Below are 24325 nucleotides of genomic sequence, written 5' to 3' on the forward strand. Positions count from 1 at the left end.
GCCCCTTGGGCCCCTCTGGTCCTTGATGTCAGTCACAGAGCTTGCGCCCGTGGGACATCAGCCTGGTGACGAGACACGTCCCAGGGAGCCGCCCGTCCGTCCACAAGCCAACAGCAGTTGGGCTGGAAGTCAAACCGAATGTGGAAAGGGAGAGATCTGGTGTCTGTTGGAGCCCCCCCGCCTCCCCCCCAGCCCCCATGCCAGTGTGCATAGCACTTTCCGGAGGAGGATTTCCCCTTGGGGAATGGGAATAGCGGCCCAGGCCAAGGGGAGATAGAGAACAGCCTGTGCTTTCCAAAGGACTTCCTTCCATGGTCTTATTTATTTAAGCTTCATAACAACCCTTGGTGGGTGTATGTGCGCGTGCGTACGTGCGTCTGTGTGTGTGTGCTGAGACACGCACACACACACTCACACACACACACACACTTTCTCTGATTTGAAGATGAGAAGAATCCAGCCACGGAAGCTAAGGGACTTGTCAAAGGCCACCCAGTGAGTAAGAAACAGGGTGGGTGGGGCAGAGAGTTGGGAATGAGCACCTCCCCACAGGTCTCTGAGGTCAGGGATTAGGGATTGAGGGGGTTCAGTGGGGCAAGAAGCGTGGCCACAGTTTCCCAGGAAGTCTCCCTGCTGCTGTTCTTTCTGTCCCTTTTCCAGCCCGGCCACACCCCGGCTGCAGTCAGGTCCTGACGCACCATGGTGGGGAACAATGGCTCCCAGCGGGGGCCACCGGCATGATTTGTCCCGTATCCATCTGCAGCCTCCTCTCCTGCCATCCACTCTTGCCTAAACCAAGTCCTACACTCAGGCTTTTGTTCAGTGAAACATGCTCTTTCTTTTGTCTAGGGAGCGGGGCATGGGGAGAGAAGGAGGGACGCCTCTTTCCGTAATGACATTCTCTTTCCATAATGACATTCTCCAAGAGTGTCAGCTTCTCCTTAAGGTTAAGGTAATGCATTGTAGGACAGTAAAACCACACTGGAAAAAGTGTGAATGCAGGATCTTGAGACAGTAGAGAAGGTACATTTTAATATGCAACTTGCCCCAAACCAGGGGTGCTACCTGGCCCCCGGGCTTAGCACCGGCGCCTTGTTGGCACACCAGATGGCTCAGGGCATCTTTGTGGAAGGACTCGGAGAAGGAGAGGTATAAGGCTTCAGAGACAAGTCTGTCCCCCACCTCGTCACTGGTCCTTCCCCTTGGGAATACAGTAGGCTGTCACCTGGGTCGAAAGCACAACTGTGAGGGAGAGCAAGGAGGAGGAGGCTGGGTATGAGGAAGAGGAGGAGAGGAAGGGAAAGGTCTGGAGAGGGGAAGTGGGACACAGGAGGGGGAGCGGGGGAGGCGGGAGGAGGATTCATGGTAGGAACTTAACTGCCTCCAATCCCTGGATCTCTTGCACCTGCTGGAGAAGCCCAGCATGCCCTCAGGAGGAGAGCCTGGAGGCCTGGTAATCTCCACACCCACCTCTGGGGAAGCCTGGGCAGAGACTGGGCTTCCGGGGTGGAGCTCCCCCTCCCAGCTCTGCTACCTTAGGGGCAGACCCTGAGAAGACACACTTCCTGGGCCAGGCCCAGGGTCTGAAGAGCCAGTGGGGTGAGGGGACAGGTGGGCAGCCTGCCCTGAAAGCCCTAGGATGGTGACTCAGAGAAGGAACTTCTGCTGGAAGACTCTTGAGCCGCAGCAGGTACAGGGGTGCCGGGTTGGGCGAGAGGACTGAAAACTTTAAAAAGGGCATGGTTGGAGGAGCTGTTCTGTACAGACTTAGACGTGAGAGAACGCAGAGCTATGGGAATAAAAGGAAGCCTCCTCCCTCGGTGGAGAACCGCCTTGTTGCCAGACACCGAGTGAAGTGCTGGAGAGATGGAGATTATTACAGAGGCCGCCGTGGCTTGCATGCCCACTGTGAGCGTGGGCTTTTCCACCATTCCCCTGTTTAACACCTGCCGCCACCTCCACAGGGCAGGCGCAAGGATTGGCGCCTAACAGCAGAGGAGGCTCAGCAGGCAGAGCCCCTCCTCGAGCCCTCCTTGCGCTCCAGCTGCACCAAGGGAGGCCAAGGAGGGTCAGCGACCTGTCACAGCAAAGAGCACCTGGCACACCGTAGTGCTGGCAGCAGGGCTGAACCCATTTATAGGATTTCCAGTCAGGCGCCAGCTGCCCAGGCCTTTTCTCAACCGGTGGCAGCTTCTTGTCTTTCTGCAGTGCCAGGTCACAGCTGGCCCTTCCAGAAGGCTGTCGGTGCCCAGGGCCGTGGCTTTGCTCAGTCATCTCCCGGGGTGGTCGTGACAGGGCACCAGTGTGCTGATGGAGCCCACACGCTGACAGAGATGGTGGGGAAGGAGCCTCCAGGAGGGAGGAAGGAAGGGCCCGGAGGAGCCCGTGGCGGGTGGGGCCTGGAGGGAGAGGGCAGGCTCAGGGGACTGGCTTCCTTGTAAACAGTGCAGCCTGAGCTAAAAATACCCCTGCCCTAGACAGGGCATGCTGAGCTCCTCAGGTCTCCTCCAGAGCCTTTCCAGGGGTCGCGGGCCCTTTCCTGAAAGGTCAAGGGGATGGGACGAAAGTTGACTTGTGAAGAGTAGGATTTCCTTAGCAAGGGAAGTATAACAGTATTTCCTTCCTCGGCCAAACAGGAGGAGGACACTCGGTGGGTTTTCGCAGCAGCAACAACAATAAAAGCAAAAAACTTTTGTAGTTGTTGTTGTTGTTGTTACCCTGGGCCCTTGTTCCCTCTGTCGCAGTCTGAGACCTGGGCCTCACTCAGGTCCATGGTCTGGGCCTGCGTTCCCAGCCTGGGTTCGGGAACCCGGAGAAGGCCCCTGGGCTGGAATTTCCAGCTGTTCCCTTTATTGGGTGTGGGACCTATGACTCAGCCGCTTGATGCCTCAGTTTCTGCAATTGTAAAAGGGGATCATGCTAGTGTTGAGTTCAGTCAGGTGTGAAGAGGATTAAATGAGATGCTATTTATAAGGCTCTTAGCACAGTGCCTGAGACATGAGAAATTTTCAAAAAATGCTTATTATGATGGTATCTGGGAGGATATGACTGTTTCCTGAACTCTACATTAAGACCTAGTTTCAAGGGAAATTTAGTATGTAGGCAAAGAGGGGTGTGGATAAGAAGAGGCAGAATGGGTCAGAATCATAGAAATCTGAACTTTGACAGACAGGGAAACTGAGGCCCAGGGAACAGAAAGGAGTAGCTCTGGGCCAGACACAGTATCAGCAGCTGCCTGTGGGATCAATTTAACATAACCATGTAATGAGACCACTAAAACTCCTGGGTGACTCTAAGGCTGTCCTCCTAGGAGTTAGGAGAACAAGGCCTTTTATTTGTAGAGCAGTTTGAAGTTTGGAAAGCCTTCTGAAAGGGGGAGACAGACCTGAGCAGACCACTGCCAGGGGATTAAGCTCCATGATGGGGATCCTTGAAACGCATGTACAAATAAGTAGCCAAAACAGACCTCATCTTGGTGGGGAGGGGGGTGGTAAAGTTCTGTATCCTTAGGCCAAGCCCTTGAATCTGAGGCCCAAGCAGGAAGAGTTTTGCTTGGCCTAAAAGAAGACTCTTTTAACCCTGTGCCATCCAACACGCTAGACACTAGCTAGACATGGCCTTCGAACCCCTGAAATGGGGCTAGTCTGGATTTCAAAGACTTCTTTTAACAAAGAAAAACATATCCCATTAACCACTTTCTTACTGACACCATGTTGAAATACTATTTTTAGATCCACTGGGTTAATCAATTAGATGTTATTAAAGTGAATTTTGCCTGTTCTTTTTTCACTTTTTTTTTTCCCCTGTAGGTTCTGGGAAATCTTGAATTATGTACATAGCTTGCAATCTCCTTCTGTCCGGCAGTGCAGTTCGAACCACCGCATGGGTGCAAGAACAGAGCAATCTGTCTTTGCAGGTAGTAAGTCTCTCAAAGCTGGAGATGTTAATAAAAGGTGTTGTTCATGCACTCATTCGAGTAAGGTGGATAATCCCTGTAATCCCTTCCGGTTCTGACTCAGCTGTGATTCTCACACAAGGCTCTGAGGAGCACTTGTTCTGAGGAACCTGAAGAGATGTTTTATAGGAAAAAAGATTGGTGATCAATTTAATATGGGAAATTTTTGGTGGGGAAAAAAAAAAAAAACTAAGTTCTTTTGCCCTAAGATTTCTCAGAACCTTCTAGACACCAACCTCCACTGTAGGTCTTTATAACAGGGACACTTTCACAGAGCATGATCAGGAAATAATTTATTTAAGTTCATTCCTTGAGAATCGTCATCCTCAAATTCTCAAAAGAACATGGATTCCGTCGTCAGACATCACTGAGTTCAAATCCTGGCTCATGTCCTAGGTGGCCTTGGACCCATGATTTCACCTTCATCAGCTGTAAAATGAGAGGAAGCACCAACCCCCCCACCCCCCCGCCGTATGGCTTTGAAGGTTACCCTGTAAAGCATAGAGAAAATTTAGTGCCTGACACAGAGAAGATATTCAGCAGAAGGTAGCTCTACTTGATGACAGCCCTGTGGCTTCCCTAAGCCAGGCTAGCTGAGTGGAGTCTCCATCCTGGCAGCCCTAGCAGCTGCCCGCGCCTCTCTTCCCTTAGCAGCAGCGAATAAGAAATTCAGTTCATGATGGCGGTATTGCAGGGGGAGGGGTGACATAGGAAGTGTCTTCAAATCTGGTGTGATTTTATAGGTCAAGTCAGTTTCCAACCTGAGACAACCATTTCCTTCTCTCCCTCCCCACCTCACCCCTCTCTGTCAGTCCTGGCCAAAGGAAGCTGCGGCCAGGCCTGGCAGGCTGCCCCCTGCTCCCCTCCTCTGCTCAGTTCCCGTTCCTTTAGGCCTCGGAACCCCCAGCAGATGGGCTGTCCTTATCTTCAGGCTCCAGGCCAAAGGAGGGACCCTCCGGTCACGGTCACGTGCAGCTCTCTGGAGGGAGGGCCACCTTGTCAATAAACACAGCCTTTGCAGAGGAAGCCAGGAGTGGGAGGGAAAAGAATCCTTGAGATTTTGGTGACTGGGCCAGGCTCAAAGTCCACCAGCCATAACCTTTACTGGCGATTTCTGTGAGGAATTGCCAGTCTGTGCAGCTTCCCCAGAAAGAAATCCACGCAGGCCTTTAAATAGCCCTGGGAGCGGGGGCGTTCCCAGTGTGCGGCTGGCTTGATTCAGGCCTAATCCTGGCCCAGGACTGACCTTTCACAGTTTACAGAGCACCTAATCTCTGGGCTCAGTGGAGTCTCACAGAGCTCTCCCTGGAGTGGAGAGGTTTAGCATCAGCCTGATTTACAAATAAGGAAACTGAGGCTCAGATTATAAGTGACTCGCTCCCGGCTACCCAGCTGGTCAAGTATGGGCATGACTCTAGGCATGAGATCTGTGCGTACTCTGATACCAAGTCCAGAGAGATCTGTCCATCACACCACAGTGTCTCCCACCATGGGTCTTCCTTTGTGCCCAGCATCGAGCTCTAGGCTCTGGCCTGTTTCTCCTCAGAGAAGCCCACATTTCAGAGAGGAGTGGAGATCACATAAATGCACATAAATGCATCTCAACATAATGATGCTCACGGAGTGAAACCACTCCAAAAAGTGTACATACTCTGTCCTTCCATTTGTATAAAACTATGGGACATGCAAACCAATCTACAGAGACAGAAAGCAGCTGGGTGTTGGTTTGGAGAAGGGAGCTGTGAGGAAACCTTTGGGGTGATGGACATGTTCACTATCTTGGTGATGCCAATGGTTCTCAGGTCCCTACCTGTGGAATGGTGCACCTCAAATATGTGCAGGTTATTGCAAGCCAATGGCACCACTTAAAGCTATTTTAAAAGAGGAAAATAAGAGGAAAAAAGAATGAAGGAGGGTGGCGGACATGTCATAAAGAACTGGAAGAAGTGTTAAAATGGAGACCCAAATTTCCTCAGGTGTATGGGGAAGAAGAGAGAGATTCTTTCTCTAATTGGAGAGATCAGGAGAGAGTTTTTGGAGCAGGTGCCTGACTTGGCTCAAGGTCTGGAGACGTAGGCTTAGGTTAAGAGAGATCAGGGTAGAATATGCAGGTGGAGTGTGCTCAGGGAATAGGGAGTGGACTTGTCTCCTCTGTGACCCCTGTCCCCACTTTCTTCCCAATCCTTAGAGGCTGGAGGTTAAAACAGTTGTAATTCTCTCTTTTCTGCAGAATCGGACCCACACCCTACTTGGCAGGCAGCTGGCTTTGCTAGTAAGATTCCTGCCCTCCCCCACCCCACCGTGTAGCTCATCCCACAAGTCTGCTGAGATCCTATACTTCACGTGGGACTCCTGTCCTCTCCTCTTGCCTCTCTAAACTCAACGGCCAAGTCCTGGCTGACTGGACCACCGACAACCCCAGTTTCCGAGGGCCTGGCCGCCCTCACTCATGTCAGCCTCTTCTAAGTCCCACCAACCGAAGCAGCTTTGGGGCCATTGGTGTGGCCATGCAATGGGATTCTCTTCCACACCCTTTGGCTTAGTAGCAGGCATGTAACCACTGGAGAATTTTGAATAATGAGTTTATTCGAAAATGCTATGATAAAGCAGTAGGAAATTTGAGAATTGTGACAGTGTGGTACACTGCTTGCTCCCCAAACAGAGTGCCAGTCATTGGTCTTACAGTTTGTCAAACACTAGCTTGGGTTTGGATGATCCCATTATTCCTGTCTTTACATAAGAGACCGTTCCCATGACATTTGAAACCCACATATGAAATTGTGGGCTAGCTCTTGCCTTTTAATTTCCTTGGCATGCTTGTTGATTTTAAATTGCTCCTTTCCCCCCAAGTTTCCTTATTAATTAAATAAATGGGACAGCCACATTCCCTGCATCTCATTCAGTGCTTGAATGTGAGCTTAGTTCTGGAGTCGGCTTTCCAACCTCGGCTTAAGGGACATTAGTCACTCAGAGCAAAATGTGGCATTTGAACAGCTGTCTCGGGCTTTCAGAGTCTAGGGCCTACAGGGTTGGAGAAAGTGGGGGTGGATGGAACCAGTATGTATGTACTGAAAACCTACTCCATGCCAGGCACCAGTGACTTTGTAAAGAATGTCTCCTTTAATTCTCTGAATGGCCCGTAATAACGATGCGTTCTTTTTGGTTTGAGATCTGTCTTCTCCGGGTACAGCACAGTTAAAAACGTGTCAGACATCATGCAGCTTATGAGTCGTGGAGCTGGGACTTAAACAATCTGATTCTAGAGCTCATACTCAAATGTTGCCCTGTATGCACCTCGTTTAATCCCCCCAAACCCAAGACACAGGCATTGTTATTATCAGATCTGCTTTCCAGATGAGCAGCCAGAAGCTCAAGAAAGCACTTTTCCCAACAGAACCCCCCAAGTGCAGATTAGAATTCTCTGATCCTGGGCCTGTCCGTCCAGCCCTTGTCTATCCTTCGTTAGTTCAACAGATAGTGGCAAGTTTATTCTATCCCAGGGACCGTCTTGTCCCTAGAGATGAAAAGATGTGGCCTCAGTCAGTTAAGTGTCTGCCTTCTGGTCAGGTCATGATCCCAGGGTCCTGGGATTGGCTCCCTGCTCAGTGGGGAGCCTGCTTCTCCCTCTCCTCTGCCCCTCCCTGCTTGTAATCTCTCTCTTCCTCTCTCTCTCTCTCTCTGTCTCTCTCATTCTCGCTCTCTCTCAAATAAATAAATACAATCCTTAAGATACAAAATGGAGCCCCTGTTTTTCAAAACCCAGAATCCAGAGAGGAAGGGAAAAGACCTCAATGACAATGAGAAACACAGTTGCAGTGTGAGAGGTTGCTATAAAGAACTATAGGAACCCAAATGAAAAAGCATCACGCTGCCTGCTGAAGGAAGAAAGGAAGGCTCTAGAGAGGAGGGCCGTGGCACCCACAACTATGTGCTCCCCAGACGGAAAAAGGGAGGGGGGTACTTGAGGCAGAGAGACAGACCATCAAAGGCAAAAGGGAGCATAAAATAATAGCCGCTCATTAATCGATGCCCACCTACCACGGCTTTCAGTACCTGCTCTGTAATCCCCAGGACAGCTCTGTGAGCAGGTGTTATTCACAGGCACACAGAGGTCTCATCTCTGTGCCTGTGCTCTCACAGTACCTTGCCCACAATCGCACAGCACTAAGGAATCAAGCTGGGATTCAACCCTAGGCAGCCTGGCTTCAGAGCCCACGCTCTCAGCGACTCTGCTCAGAGTTTGGGGCCACTGGCCAGGAGTTCCTCATGTGTGGGCCAGGCCATGAGACTGGCCACATAAGCAGGAATTAAGTCCAAAGGGTCTTCCTTTCCTCAGAAGACCTTAGCCGTTCTGGAGTCAAGGACCCTGGACCTTTTGGGTTTCATAAAAATAATCATGCCATCTCTTGTGCAGGCGCATATGTGTGCGCACAGCCGAGGACCGCCGTCCACCTTTCTCTATAATGACATGTCAACATTATTTGCTATTGATGGAACCACATCTTTTTACTGTCGGAATATTGGTGTCTTCTACCCAGTGGGATTCTCCTGGCTTCAATGTCAGTATTTGAATCCATTTTCTGCATTCCCTTGCCAGACTGGGAAGCGCTGGGGATTGGGAGGTTGGGGGGGGCATTGGAGGGTGCAGGGGGATGGACAGAGGTCTTGTCCACCTTCTCCTTCGCCATCCCCCCAGGACACAGCACTGGGCCTGGGACATGGTAGTTACACACTAAATATTTGTTGAGTGAATGACTATTTGTGGAATGAACTCTGGGCCTTTGGTCCATAACTTATGTAGTGACCAAATGAATTAATTATGACTTAACAAATCTAATTTACCCTCTTTAATTGATAGGATGGGAGGGAATAACATTAGGGTTTTTTTGTTTTGTTTTGTTTTTTAACATTAGGGTCTTTTGAAGGTGAGAAATGTAGACATAATTGGTCCAGATGAGTGGTTTATAAAATGAAACTGTACTTTTGGAAAATCTTGCCTTTGGGGGTTTTGATTCAGTGGGTCGGAGGTGGTGCTTGAGTTTCCCAGGGGATTCTGAAATGACCAGGTCAGTATGTGGGTATGCACACGTGAATCCCTTCCTGTCCTGTTTTTGTCTTTTTCCTCATCTCCCTCCACTTGTGCTGGACTTCCTTGCGCGATGGGAGCTTACAACCTCACAAAGTAGGCTGCCCGACCCACTGGCACAACAACGGCAGTAATAGTAACAGGGACAGCAACCGGGGGACATAAACCAAGCGTTTCTTGTGTGTTAGTTTACTGCACATGGATTACTGAATCCAAAGGCCAGGCATTATTTACCCCCATTTCACAGCTAAAGAAACTGAAACTGAAGTTCAGTGGTTGACTCAGTGTCTCAGAGGTGGTGAGGGGCAGGCCTGGAATTCCAGCCACCCTGGCTTGTCTGCCCGTGTGCTTCTCTGGGGCCCTGGAGCGGGTCCCGACTGGTGGTGGAGGCGTGGGCGGGGGTTTTAGGGCCTCCTCAGGCTGAAGGCAGCCAGGCCTGCCACATCCGCAGGCGGCCCAGGCTCCAGACTCTGCTCCGCCCAGCCCTCTGATCCTTCCCCATAGAAGGTAAACCCAGGCAGGATCCCATGAGGGCTGGCTGGGCCTGGTGTCCCGCTGGTTTCAGTTTCTGAAGAGCCCAGCCTTGAGCAAACACAGGCGGGGAGGTTTCTGGAAGCCTTCCCAACAGATAGCAGATTAACTCCCTGCTGCCTGGGAGCCACCCACGGCGGGGGGAAGGGCTGGTTTACCAGCAGGCAGCCTCCTTGGCAGTCCTGGCGTCTCCACTGGCGGGCAGGACACCCCTGGCTTCCCAGAACCACCTGAAGCCTGAGAAGGCACACAGTGACCTGCCAAGATGCCAGGACTTCTGGGCGGCTCAAGGTTCCAGCTCAAGCTAGGCTCTCTTCAGGACCTCTGGGCTTGGGGAGAAGGGGTTGAGGCACCCCCCCAACCCCACCCTCCAAATATGATGCATCTCCCTGCCTCAGCGGGCCCCTTCTCTCTCTCACTAGGGCATTCTTGTTCCAACACGTTAGCAAACCTCTTTGAATGTTTGTTTTCTTTCTGAGAAAGAGGCTGAGGGACATTGCCAAGACCAACATGAACTCAAAACACAGGGCATTCTCTGTTTGCCGGGTATTTTTCTGGACAGACAGACCTGGGTCTGAAAACCAGTCCTGCTACTTCCTAGCCGGTGACCTTTGTGTAAATTTCTTAACCTCGCTGAAAAAATGGGGATAATGATACTTATCTTTAAGATAGGTTCGGAGTAGATTAGATAAATATAGATTATACATATTAAGTACTTAATGCCCTCCATCAATGGCAATTAACATTATCATTAATTATATTATTATTATGAATGACTAATAACCCACTCGGGATTATTACTAATGCCACTGTGAGCATAAGTGCAAAAAAATAAGCTCAATTAAAAATTTTTACGGAGGCAAATAGTTTTATAATAGGTAAATAAAGAAAGAGGAACAACACTGGGTTGAGAAGTATATACACATGATTTCATTTAATATTCAAACAGCTTCACAAGGCAGGCATTATTATCCCCATTCTACAGAAGAGGAAGTTGAGGTTTCTGTAGGTTAAGTAACTTGTCCTTCTCACACACTGAGTTAATGTCTGGTGTCCTGGCCTCCTGCCTCCCTGGTGCCCCTGAAAACCTGCCGCTTCCCACCTGCCTATCTCAGCAAAGATGCTTCTATCTGTAGGGAATACCCCTACGCTCAGCAGCTTAGAGGAAAACAAGCCACTTTTGGAAACTGGCTAAAGGCCGCCTCCTCCAGGAAGCTTTCCTAGTTTTCTCACTCCTCACCTTGCAGAGTTAAACCCTCCCTCTCTCGCTCTCCTGGGGCCTGAAGCCTGTGACTACACACTCTTGGGGGTTTTGTCTCTCCTCTAGAAAGTAGGTTCCTCTGAAGGAGACACCATACACTTTTTTTTTTCACTTTAGGAAGGTTGGTATATGTGTGTGTGGTTAAGGACCCAGGCTTTCAAGCCCAAGCTCACATCTAGGCTTTACTGCTGGCTGGAAGTGAGGCTTGAGTAAGTAACTTAACTTCTCTCTCACTTCCTTTATCCATAAAATGGAGATTAACAATAAGATCAGCCTTCTGAGGTTGCTGTAAGGATTGAATGAGTTAGTATATGTAAGGAAGATAGGATCATTGAAGGTCCTGAATGTTGCTTCTTAACAGAAAACAGAGACATTAAAAGAACACTACTGAACATGGGAGGAAGCACCGGGAGACCTAAGGTCTCATCAGGAATCTCTCTATAGCTTACTGGACTTAGTGGATTTGGGCCTGTGATTCCTCTCTCTGAATTTACTTTTCCTTGTGCAAAATGGGAAGTTTGGCTCCTGCAGCTAGATGGTCTTTATTGGGTAATATTCATTGGTATTGATGACCAGTTCTTTGCCTATAGGACTTTTCCCATGTCATGTTCCCGGGGGGAGGTCTTATGCAGAAATAGATGACTGGTTCACCATTGGCAGCACAAAGCTCACCCACTGGCGGATGCCCGCGCTAACTGTGATGATTGCCAGCTTTTCCTGATCACATACTAGTACCTGGCATTGGGCCACATGACTTCATGATCTCGTTTTTTTGTTTTGGTTTGGTTTTTTGTTTTTTTTCCTAAAAAACCCTCTAAAGAAGGAATTATTATAATCGTTATTTTACAGCTGAGATAACAGAGGCTCAGAGGTTGGAAATAGTTAGACGAGGAGGAGAATCCACATCTGTCAGACTCCAATTCCCTACAGCCTGAAAGAAACCGTTCCAGAGCATGGCTGTCCAAATACCTCTGGGGACAAGGAGACTTTTATCTTTCAAGTTGGTCCATTTATTAAGCATCCCAAGTAGCTGAAAAGCATACAGCTGCCAATTTTCACGTGAGCTTCATGACTTTGGACTTGGTCTTCAGGCAGATATGATGGGGTGGAGAATGGAGGGAATTAAGAGTATAAATTCCCCCAAAGAAAATCACTGGGAGCAGTTTCCAAGAGGGTGGTCAGAAGACAGAAGCCCCCCACTCTCGCCTCTCTGGATCTGGCCCAGAGCCTCATCCATAGAGTCCCATTTGGGAGTAGATCTGGGAGATGCTAAAATACTCTAGTCCAGCCTACGTTGTGATTGGGCTGAACTCAAAGCATCAGAAATTTGTGCCCATAATCACTAGTCGATTGAGATACCTTCCTTTGGGGGTGGTGTTTGAGGTACAGGGAGTCAGGGAATACATTAACAAAAAGTTTAAAGCAAATCAGGACTGCAAACCTGAAGAGAGAAATTTGATCCAGGATGGGTGACTTTTCCTGGATTTGTTTGGTTTGCTCTCTTTCCAGAAACAAATAGCCTGCTAGACTAGCTCCAGAGACTTATCAGTTATAGCAGGATGAAGTCTAAGCTCCTTGGGGCGGCATTCAAGGCCCTTCAGCTATCTAGTCTCAACCCACACTTAGTCTCTTCTCCCACCATATTCCCAGGCTCATTCCTAGCCAGAGAATTCTGCCCAGTTCTCTGGATACTCCATGCTTTGTTCCTGTCCCTGTGCCTTTGCATATGCTGTTCCTTTTGCCTCAGGGTACACCAGCAGCTATCACATCTAGTAGACACCGGTCTTGTTTTAAAAAGATTTTGACTTTCCTCTTCCACTCCCAAGACTTTTCCCAATAGTGTCTGCACAGAGAAAATCTTCATTGACTCTTTGGAATTATAACTAAATGCACAAATAAACAAATCAAGGAACATCAAGTGGAAACATTGAGAGTTAGGGCTCTGAGTGGCTCCCCAAAGTGCTGTGGAAAACCCAAACTCCCAAGGCTGAGTATCAATGTGGTTTGGAAAGTCTTACATTGCTTGGGCACTAATTTAAGGATGATACAAGAATGCGCTTTTTCAATTTGAACAATTTGTTTGCTGTGTTGATGTTATGCTAGATTCTCACAGCAGGACTGAAAGGCATTGTTAGGGGAAGCTCTGCAAGTTGTTCAGGAAGTTGGCCAGGGTGGGGAAGCCTTCCCTGGGGCATTCTGAACATGCCATTTTCATCATAGTTTCAATGTGTAAAGAATGAGATTCAGAGCCCTATTTTTCTTCTATTCTTTTTTTTTTTAATTTAAATTCAATTTAATTAACAGACAGTGTATTATTAGTTTCTAAGGTAGAATTTAGTGATTCCTCAGTTGCCTATCACACCCATTTCAGAGCCCCATTTTTCACAATAAAATGTTAGCGTGAAGTTGACCATCTGATCTCATTTGCCCAGGAAATTCTGGTTTTCACCCAGTATCCTGACATAACTGTCAGCACTGCCCTTCCATCATCAAGTACCCCAGTGTAGACAAGAAATCCTATGTCATTCTACCTGCCGGCTAACCAAGCTGGAGCTTGCCTATGTGGTTGCTTCTCTAAGGCTTGGCCATCTGTTGGATCTTTCCTTCTTTCAGACTCAGCCTCCCTTCCCTCCTCTGTGACAGAATTAATAGCTCACACGTGCACACTCAGGCCATTGTGTACTTACCTTCCTACACTTCTCCCTCTAGCCACTGGACCTGCTCACCCACGATCACGCGGCATTCTGGGTATCTCCCTGCACAAGTCCTAGACAGGGTAAGTTCTTAACAAGAGGTTGTGGAGTGCATTATTTTGGAAAAAGAAATACCCCCTACAAGGTTTTTGTTTTGTTTTATTTTAGCTAATCATCAAAAGAATAAAAAAGCCTTTATAAGAACTCTTTAAATCTTTGGATGAGAGCACTGAACCGTAGATATGAATACAGAACTCTTCAAAAGGAAAGTCGAGAAGTGTTTGGAAGTGACAAAAAGTATCCATACGTGACTTTTTATTGCTATTGTTAAATATTAAAGCTGGAAGAAGCCTCTCTGATAGTCCTTTAAAGTCAGAATTTGTATAGTGATCCCATTTGTGCTCAAAAGAATTGGAATTACTTTCACTCTTCTGCATCCTTCTGAAACAATTACGTATTACTTTTTTTTTTTTTTTTTTTGAGGAGTATGTTTTCTCCTTAGTAAGCATGTATTATTATGTTTTTTAGAGGGGAGAGAGAGAGTGGGGTGGGGAGGGGCAGAGGGAGGGAGAGAAAGTGACTACCAAGCTGGCTTCTGGCCCAGCACGGAACCCAACCAGGGCCTGATCTCACGACCCTGAGATCACTACCTGAGCCAAAATCAAGAGTCCGATGCTTAACTCACTGAGCCACCCAGGCGAATTACTTTTTGATGTAATAAAGTTTATATTAGGAATGATACAAATATTGAAACAAACAAAAAATATCAGTTTCTCAAACCCTTCGAGAAATTATTTAGACAAACCCTTTTATTTTATATTCCAAAGTCAGGGGAAAGGGTGGGTTGGGTAAGAACTAAGAAACTAACAGAAGCCTAAAGAATTTACGGAATGCAGGGGAAGCCTCACAGTAAGTAAGTGGTAACGTCAGGATCTGGACCCAGTTCTCTGAACCCGTGTCTCTAGATCCTTGCACTGATTCTTTGGGACTGATGAAGGGCCTCTGAGTGGGGACACTCTTGTCTTGTCACACCTGCATTGGGAACGTAGGCTTCGTGCTTGATGCTTCAATGAGATTCGCTTGGACAAAGTTAAACTGTACAGCCCCACCGCAAAGGAATCACAGAGAAAAACCGTGTGTGGTTAGGGTTGGGCTTTGGAGTCAGACAAGCTGGGCTTCAGATCCTGTGACCTCACTCGCACCTGACCTTGGTAAGGTTCTTTTACCTTCTCAAGGCTGGGTATCCCCATTTTTCAAATGGGGGTAGCGGCATGTTTCTTGCAGGAACTGATGAAATGAAATACATGAAAATAAATGAAATAGTGTTTGTAAAACACTTACCAGTTTCTGCAAGTAGTAAACATTCGATAAACTATAGGCATTCTTAGTATAATTATGATGACTACTCTACGACGCAACTTGTAGTGAGGGAGAGCATACCGATTCCAAGTAGGAACTTTTGCAGATGGTTCTTTCTGCTCTGCTGCTCAGCTGCGGGTCCCTCCAGTGGCTTCACTTAAGCTTGTGTCAAAGGGGTGGTGATTGAACTTGGAGTCATCCGTGGAGGAGCCTGTGTAACCGCCCCCCCACCCCCCGTCACCAGGCATTTTCCTATGTTCTTAGATTCCTTGATGTTGCTTTTTTTTTTTTTTTTTTGGCTTGGGCTTTGCAAAACTTCCTGGTGGGTAGTTTTAGTCATCCTGCCTAGCAGTTTGCAAGAGTATGTTGTGAAGCTAGAGAGAATAAAAAATGTCCTGATATGTCAGAGAAAGGGAAAAAGAAGGAAGATGGCGCCCATTTCATTCACGTACAATATTGGTTACTAGGTTTTAATTTTAAATCTTACGGCGACTTTTGTTTCTTTCTTCCATTTTTTATTTTAACCTCCACACAGACATCTACTTATCATTGAAAAGAAAAGTAACCGTGCTCCCCTGGCATTCACAAAAGGCGTCCACTCATTCAAGCATTCGCCGACTCATTCGATCTGCATTATGGGGTCCCTGCGGCATTAGGTACTGTGCTCTGCATAGACGTGCAGGTTACAGAAACTGTTCATGGAATATGAACTCAGTAGACCTGAGTTCACACCTCAGCTTCTTTCTGTCCTATAGCTTTGGTCTTGCACGTGTTGGCCCTCTAACCCTCAGATTCAGCTCCTTCTTTCAAATTCCCTGTCTCAGCCGTGAAAACACCATCATCTTCCTGCCCTGTTCAGAACCTTAGTAATTATTCATTTTCTTCACTTAACCCTCTCCCTAATGTCTGATCAGTTCCCCGCAGTGATGCATGATTTAACTCCTAAATATCTCTTTGTCATTAGTACCGTTAATCCATTCGGCAGATATTCACTGAGAGTCTGCTGTGTCCCAGGCTCTCTGCTGGACTGAGGGTACCTGTCCCCAGGGGGCTCTCAGACTGGCCATGTGCACCCAGGAATATACACTTTCCCCTCCGTTTAATGGGTACAACGATTCTAAAACCTGACGCTTAACTTCCCATTTCCTCACTGCCAGACACTGTTTTATGTGGTTTACATGCATTAAATGATTTAAGCACAATAAGCCTAAGAGCGAGGTACTCTTATTATCATCACTTTATAGATAAAGAAACTAAGGCAACAGAGTGAATAAGCAGCTTGTCCAAGGTCACACAGCTAGTTAGCAGTGGAGGTATGGTGCAGTGTCCTAAAAGCTGGCTTCGTAGCCATTGCTATTAACCACCACCAAACTCTGCCTCTGCTCTAGGGGATGGGAGAAAATTTTCAGGGTGCCATAAGAAGAGCTTCTAGCCAGACTGAAGGTCCTTCCCTGAGCTGTTGTCTATGCTGACCCTTCCATGTGAGTAGGGGTGAGCCAGAGCAATTCACCCCATTCCCACTGCCACACCCCTGACCTCAGCCAGCCTCTTCACTGCTCCCTCCCCCGTTAGTCCATTCTTCCCACCTGTACCACAGTGAGCTTTCCAGCCAAAGCTGGTTCTATTACTACACTTCTTACATTTTAGACTGTCTTTCCACCCTCTGTAGGAGATGTCTAAACTCCTCTACAGGAACAGCGAGTAGCTTTCAGCTTTGCTCCCAGCCTTCCCTGGACTTGGCCACACGGAATCACTTGTGGTCCTCTCAAAGAAACATGCTCACTTGTGCCTCCTTTGGTGGCAAATTCCACTTCTACAGCTCCTATGGATCCTTCCACACTCACCTCCTTTGAGGATGCCTCCTTAGACCCCATTCCCATTGATAGCACTTCCCATTGAAGTGCTTTTGGTGATAAGCCCATCACCCAAATACTCTTAATTTAACTTCTCCCACTGAACTGCAACAGTTGCATTTTGAATCTGTTTCTTTCATCATACAGTAAAACCCTTGAAGAGTTTTCCCCAACTCCTAAAAGAGCTTGGCATCCAGTGAACTTTTAGAATGAATGAATGAATAAATAAATGAGTACTGAGAACAAAGACCATTTTTATGTCTCTTTATCTGTTGCCACTCATAATACAGTGCTAAAGACTAGACAGATCCAGTTAAACTTTGATTCTCCCCTTACACATCTATGGTGCCTAGTCATACCCCCAGCAGAACTGTGAAAAGGTAAATGCTACCCATGAAGTCAAACGCATGTCATGAGAAAAGCACGGGACAAGTGTTGAGGAGATCTGAGATTGTCCTCTAAGCCCTATCACCAATTTAAATATGTGGCCTCGAGCAAAACGTTAACCTCTCTCAGCCTCCATTTCCTTGGCAATAAAACTTCTATGGAAAGTCCAAGAGGGCTTGGATGCTGAAGAACTCGGTCAAGTGCTAGACAAGCCAGCAGTTGTCAATAGCATGATTCCTCCAACTACTCTCCCAACCTCAGTCTAAGTTGGATTTACTCAGTGCTACTACAGGCCATGGGGCAAGCCTTTCCCACCCTTTCTTCTCTTCTTGGTCTGAATCCAGGAAGATTTCCATCTGTACCTTGTCTGCAAGCCAGACTCTGAACCTAGAGTTTGGAAAAACAGGCAAATTATATTCGCCCAGGTGTATCCTGTCTATATACTGAGCTGTGAGGCCAAGTTTGTTCTCAGAATAAAGTGAGTGCACACATGTTCGTGTGAATGTGTGTGCACACACTTTCATTAGCAGGGCAGAGCTCAGGATCATAAAGGTAGCTGTAGAGCAGTGGGGAGAGAAAGAGAGCTCTGGACATGGCATCAGAATTTTGAGTCTTAATTCTGCCACAGTCACTTATGCACTGAGTGGCTTTGGTTTATTCTTAACCTCTTATATAGTCTCCCCCTCATCTCTAATGAGGGCAATGTATTGACCACAGGTTCACTGTCAAGATTAAATGAAATACAGAATGTGAAATAGCTGGTGCAGTACCTGGTGTGTGGTTTGTACTCCATGGATGTTTTCTTATTGATTTTTCTTACCGAGGCTACTATTACTAACCAATATTTTATAGGTGTTTTATATGCCTTGGGTTTATGCAAAGCATCTCACATGTATTCTCTCGTTCTAGTCTCATCACAACCTCAAAAGATAGATATTAGTGTCCCATCTTAACTGGGGGATGGTAGTCTGACAGCTTAAGCAGCTATCTTAAGGTCACCATAGAGCTGGTGATTAGGGAGCCTGGGCACAGATACAAGTCTCTGTATCCTAATCTGATGCTTTGGGGACTTCTGATCCAAATATGTCTGTTCATGTTAACATTTCTTCCCTTATCCTACCAGGAAATTATACTGAAGATGTAAGAATGGGGGGAGGGGGCGAGGAGTTGAAGACTGAAGTAGTAGAAATATAAGCTTAATTGCATAAGTACTCATGCAAACATACACACCAAGAAAGATAATGTTGTGGACGGACACTGGTTTGTTAAGAAGAGGAGTAAGAGGAAGATAAGCACACTGTGTCGTGGCTTAGAGTAATGAACTAATTAATAGATACTGTCCAAAAAGTATAGAGAACAAAAATTATTATATAAAGACATAATTAAACTAGTAACCACTAGAATTGAAATACAAACCATCCTAAATAACAGAAAAGCTACACATAAAAACAATAAATCAAAATAGTTTACAGTAAATGGCATAAATAAATTAATAAAAATAAGCAAGTCAAAGCTCACTAGCCTTACTTCTGAATCCAACCACAGTGGGTAAGAAGGACTGGATTTCTTTTCCCAGCTGAAACAACGAAAAGACCAGACAAAATATATGAAATAATGGTTTTCAAAACACTAGACCTCAAAAAGTGAAGGGCAACGATCCTTGAAAGGCAGAAATAAATAAGAGGAGCCCTACAACTGCCCCAGATCACTGCCTTGAGGGAGTTTCCGGGCTGTGGCAGGAGGGAGGAACTCAGGCAGAGTCTAGAAGACTCCACGTTGAAGAGATGAAGCTGATTTAAGAGCAGCAAAGGCAGATCGAATGCATAGGACCAGCACTGGACAGGAAAGAGACACATGGAAACAGGATGTTGATGATCTGCACAGGATTTTGGTCAGTGCACACATGTGAGGAAGCCATTGGAGACTGGGGAAAGAATCATCCAGAAGAGCTAGAGGGAACAATACCCAACACATGCATTTGTAAGTAATTCATGCGTCAAAGAAGAAACCAAAGGGGAGTTATATAGTATTTTGAACTGAATGAAAATGAAAACGCTATATATTAAAACTTATAGAATGTTGCTAAAGAAGTACTTACAGGAAAATTTATGCTTACATTAGTAAAGAAGGATTTCAAATAAATTACTTCTGCTTCTATCTTAAGAAACTAGAAACAGGTTGCCTGGGTGGCTCAGTCAGTTGAGTGACTGCCTTTGGCTTAGGTCATGATCCTGGAGTCCCAGGACTGAGTCCGTACATTGGGTTCCCTGTTCAGTGAAGAGTTTGCTTCTCCCTTTGACCTTTACCTTCTCATGCTCTCTCTCTCTCTTTCTCAATAAATATTATCTTAAAAAAAAAAAAAAAAGAAACTAGAAACAGAAGAGCAAATCAAAACCAAAATGAGAAGAAGAAAGGTATGATAAGGATCAGAGCAGTAATCAGTGGCATAGAAAATGGAAAAACAATGAACAAAATTAAAAAAAAAAAAAGCTGGTTCTTTGAGAAAAAAAGAAATCAGTAAACCTTCAGTTGGACAGGGAAAAAGAGGAGAGAAATGTTCACAGTCAGAAACAAGAAAGGTGATCACTACAGTATTAAAAGGAATATTGAGGAATATCATTAAGTAACTCTATGCCCATAAGGTTGACAAGTAAGATGAAATAGATAAATTCCTTGAAAGATGAAAACTACTAAAGCTCACTTGAGAAGACACAGATAACATGAATTGCCCTATATCAAGGAAATTGAATTTATAATTGAAAACCTATCCACAAATATAATTTTAGGCCCAATTTGTTTCACTGGATGCCTTCAACCAAACACATAGATGAAATACCAATTCTACACAAACTATTCCAGAAAACTGAGGAGGAGTGAATACTTTCCAACTCATTTATGATGCCAGAATTAACCTGATACCAAAATAAACATAGATGGGAATAAAAACAAATAAACAAACAAAAACTACAGACCAATATTGCTCATGAACATAGGTGTAAAAATTCTAATTGGATCCATTCATATAGAAAATTAATGATACCTATGATGAAATGGAGTTTAATTCCAGGAATGAAAAGTTGATTTATCAATGACATTTATCGTATTAACAAAATATGGAAAAAAAACCCATATGTTCATCTCAATAGTTAAAATATCCATTCCTGATAAAAATTTCCAGCAAACTAGGAATAGCTGAAGGTTTTTCGTATTTATGAAAAACCTTTAGCTAGCATTATACTTGGTGGTGAAAAACATAAACACTTTCCCCCTAATATTGGGAACAATGGTATGGTCTCTCATCATATTTTATCAACATTACAGTGGAGTTTCTCCCAGTGCAGTAAGGCCAGAAAAAGAAATAAAGGGAACCCAGATTGGAGAGGAAGAAATAAAACTCTCTTTATTCTTTGATACTATAATTGTCTATATAGAAAATCTGATGGAATGCAAAAAAAAAAAAAAAAACCTACTAGAACTAATAAGTGATTTTTGCATGGCTGCAAGTTTCAAGATCAGCATTAAAAATCCATTGTTTTTCTATGTAGCTGCAATGCACAACTGGAAATTCCTGTTGTAAGAGAAAGCATTTACAATACCATCAAATGATGTGAAATACTCAGGGACAAATCTGGCAAAATATGTGCAAAACCTATACACTGCAGACTACAAAACATGGCTGAGAGAAATTAAAGAAGACTTAAGTAAATAGGTATTTAAATTTAAATTAAGTAAAACTAATACAGTTCCTCAGTCTCAATAGCCACATGTCAAGAGTCCAAAAATTCCACATGGCTAGATGTAATCTTAAAAGGTAGTCTCACTAAAGAAGACTCACTATCACCACTACGCTATACTGAAGGTGTTAGTTAATGCAAAAAGATCAACTAATAATTTGAGGAATAAATAATAGAAGATAAAGCTATATTGGTTTGCAGACAATATGGTTGTATGCCTGGTTAAACGAAGAGAGCCAACTAAAAGCTACAATAAACAAATAGATTATTCAGAAGGGAAGTGATATACAAAATTAACAAATAGAAATCAATAGTTTTCATATATACAAGTTACAATTATTTAGAATAGCAGGTATAACACACACAAAAAATTCCACTTAAAACACTGACTAAAATCTAAAATACCTAAGTGTTGACTTTATAAGAAATACACAACTGGATATGAAAAAAACTTTAAAACACTCCTGAACATCATGCAAGAAAACCTAAATGAGAATATATACCATATTTCTGAATAAAAACCTGCAATATAAATACATCAATTTTTCCAATGTTATTTTATAAATTTAAAACAAGCACATAAAAAAACATTTTTAAATAAAAAAATATTCTTTTTTAAAATACTAGACAAGCTGATTCTAAAAGGGCGCCTGGGTGGCTCAGTGGGTTAAGCCTCTGCTTTTGGCTTGGGTCATGATCTCAGGGTCCTGGGATCGAGCCCCACATCGGGCTCTCTGCTTGGCAGGAAGCCTGCCTCCCCCTCTCTGCCTGCCTCTCTGCCTACTTGTGATATCTCTGTCAGATAAATAAATAAAATCGTTAAAAAATAAAAAATAAATAAAATTCTCATGATATAAGGAGCCATAATATCCAGGCAAATTAGGGAAAAGCAGACCAGTGTTAGAGGGTGGCTACCTTTAACAGCTAGTAACACAGATGATAAAACATCAGTGACTTAAACTATCTGGTATTAGTGCTTGAATTACTCTGGTCCAATGGAACAGAATGAGTCCAATAGGCCCACATGATACAACAATTTCACTTATAATAAAAGTGACATCTTGTATCTGGAAGGAAAAGATAACTATTCAGTAAGTAGTGTTGGGAGAAAAATGAGTAGTGTTCCTGTTATTATGGCTGCATAACAAACCACCCTAAAACTTAGTGCCTTCAAACTATGACATTTATTAGAAACAGTAACAACAACAAGAACAAAACAAAAACCATGACATTTATAGTACTCACAGATTCTGAGTGTCAGGATTTCTGGAAAAGCTCAGATGGACAGGTCTTTTAGATGAGGTGTCTCATGACATTGTAATCTGATGCTAGCTGGGTATGCAGTTATCTGAAGGCTTGATTGGGGCTATTGAATCCACTTCCGAGGTGGCTCATTCACATGATTGGCAAAATGCCGTTGGCTCTTTGCTGAGATCACTCCTCTCCATGTCAGGGTACTTTCTTTTTCTTTCTTTTTTCTTTTTTTAAGATTTTATTTATTTATTTCTCAGAGTGAGCACAGACAGAGAGGCAGGCAGAGGCAGAGGGAGAAGCAGGCTCCCTGCTGAGCAAGAAGCCAGATGTGGGACTCCATCCCAGGACGCTGGAATTGTGACCTGAGCCGAAGGCAGCCGCTTAATCAACTGAGCCACCCAGGCGTCCCCATGTCAGGGTCCTTACAGCGTGGTGGCTTGTGACTTTAGGAGTGAGTAATCCTGAGCCTAGGGTGAAAGATACAGTACCTTCTATGACCTAACCTTAGAAGACACATGCTACCTCTGCCATCATCTTTTCTTCGTCAGATACAAAGTTCCACCCAGTTCTATCTCTATGACACTGTCAGTGTCACATTGTAAGAGAATATGGGATGGAATATATATTTCACTGTGGCTGTCTTCGGAAAATACAAAGTGTCAGGGGGACACATTTGGATACACAACTTTCATCTATCAGTAGCTCATATTACAATTATGCCACAGGTATTCTTTTTGTTGTTGTTGTTGTTTTTAAAGATTTTATTTATTTATTTGGCAGACAGAAATCACAAGTAGGCAGAAAGGCAGGCAGAGAGAGAGGGGGAAGCAGGCTCCCTGCTGAGCAGAGAGCCCGATGTGGGCTTGATCCCAGGACCTGGGATTATGACCTGAGCCGAAGGCAGAGGCTTTAACCCACTGAGCCACCCAGGCGCCCCAGCCACGGGTATTCTAATATAGAAAGTGAATCCATAAAGTACGGGAAGAAAACGTGGAAAAGAAAATTCCTTTGCAACGTGAGACGCTAAAGTTATTTTAAACTAATTAAAATGCATAAAATTAAAATTATAATTCTTCAGTTTCAATAGCCACATTTCAAGGATGCAATAGCCACAAGTGGCAGAGATGCAGATATATATGTGGGGGGGATGGGCAGGCAGGGGGAAGAGCCTGTGCAAAGCCACAAGGAACCAAAAGAAAGCTAATGTTGCTGAGGCTCCGGGAACAAGCAGAAGAGCACTGCAAACTGGGGTGCAGAGGTTAGAGCATGCAGGACCAGAGGCCAGGGAGGCATAGGGAATTTGGAGTGACATGCTCAGACTTCCTAATTAGCAGGATTGCTACAGTTGCAGGGCAGGGAAATGGAGGGCAGAAGACCAGGCAAAAACTATGGAAAAGGAAGTTTGTGACTGGCCTGGAGCCATTAGCAGAAACCCTTCCCCAATGTGCACATGTCAAACCACCCTTTATGGACTGGGTTCCGTTCCAGAGGGCACTTCCAGAAAGCCAACAACAAACTTGAGACTCTTGATGAACAAGATAGTGTAACAGTTCAAGACCAAGTGAAAGGATGACCCAAAACACATGTGCTATTTAGCTTAGAGCCTTAGAAACCAGAAATCAGTGCATCTACCCTCACTCCGTGGGAGGGAGCTGCCAGGTCACAGAGGCCACACTGTCCCCACATCTCCCAAGGCCAAAGAGCGGAGGCTGAAGTTTTCTGGGCTTTCCCGAGGAGTTAGCAAGACTTACTTATTTTGAAGAAGCATAGACTTCCACCACGGCCCCCTCCCCCATTCTTTTTATAAAGGCATCAATCGTTTGAGTCACTTGGGAATAAAACTGTTTTGGTCGAGAAAATTTCTGTGGGCGCCCGAGGAGGAGTTGGTGCGGCTGCTGTCAGGGAACGGGAGAACATATGGTGGTCTGTTGTGAATGCGATCTGTTTTTTGTGTTGTTGTTAAACTTCCCCTCGTTAGCATTGGGGCTGTTATGTAAGAGCTCGAGGGTCCATATGGTTTGTTGCGTAAGATGCCAAGGAGGAACATGGCTCTCGGTTGCTCGGCTCCTCGTCCAGTTGTAGGTTTAGGGAAACATGTGATCCGCAGCGTCACGTTTGCCTGATGGAGACAGTGGTTCTGGATTTGAATATCCGTTCTACCCCTGGTTAGCTGGGCGATCTTGGGCAAGTGACGTAGCCTCTCTGAGATCTG

General features: G+C 45.4%; 1 long non-coding RNA gene across 4 annotated transcripts in view; it reads left to right on the forward strand.

The window, feature by feature from the left end:
* Window positions 1-348: 348 nt before the first annotated feature.
* LOC131809021 (uncharacterized) overlaps window positions 349-24325 on the forward strand; it is a 32456-nt gene continuing 8479 nt past the window's right edge. The window contains exons 1-5 of one of the 4 annotated variants that reach the window (XR_009345034.1): window positions 1321-1690; window positions 3810-3916; window positions 13543-13609; window positions 15421-15541; window positions 16555-16985. This is a non-coding gene — a long non-coding RNA (uncharacterized LOC131809021). Of the gene's footprint in view, window positions 496-1320; window positions 1691-3809; window positions 3917-13542; window positions 13610-15420; window positions 15542-16554; window positions 16986-24325 lie in introns of those variants that run through there. The other 3 variants (XR_009345035.1, XR_009345032.1, XR_009345033.1) reach the window with 3 other exon arrangements.

Source organism: Mustela lutreola, chromosome 10, assembly GCF_030435805.1.
Source record: "Mustela lutreola isolate mMusLut2 chromosome 10, mMusLut2.pri, whole genome shotgun sequence".
Lineage (NCBI taxonomy): Eukaryota > Metazoa > Chordata > Mammalia > Carnivora > Mustelidae > Mustela > Mustela lutreola.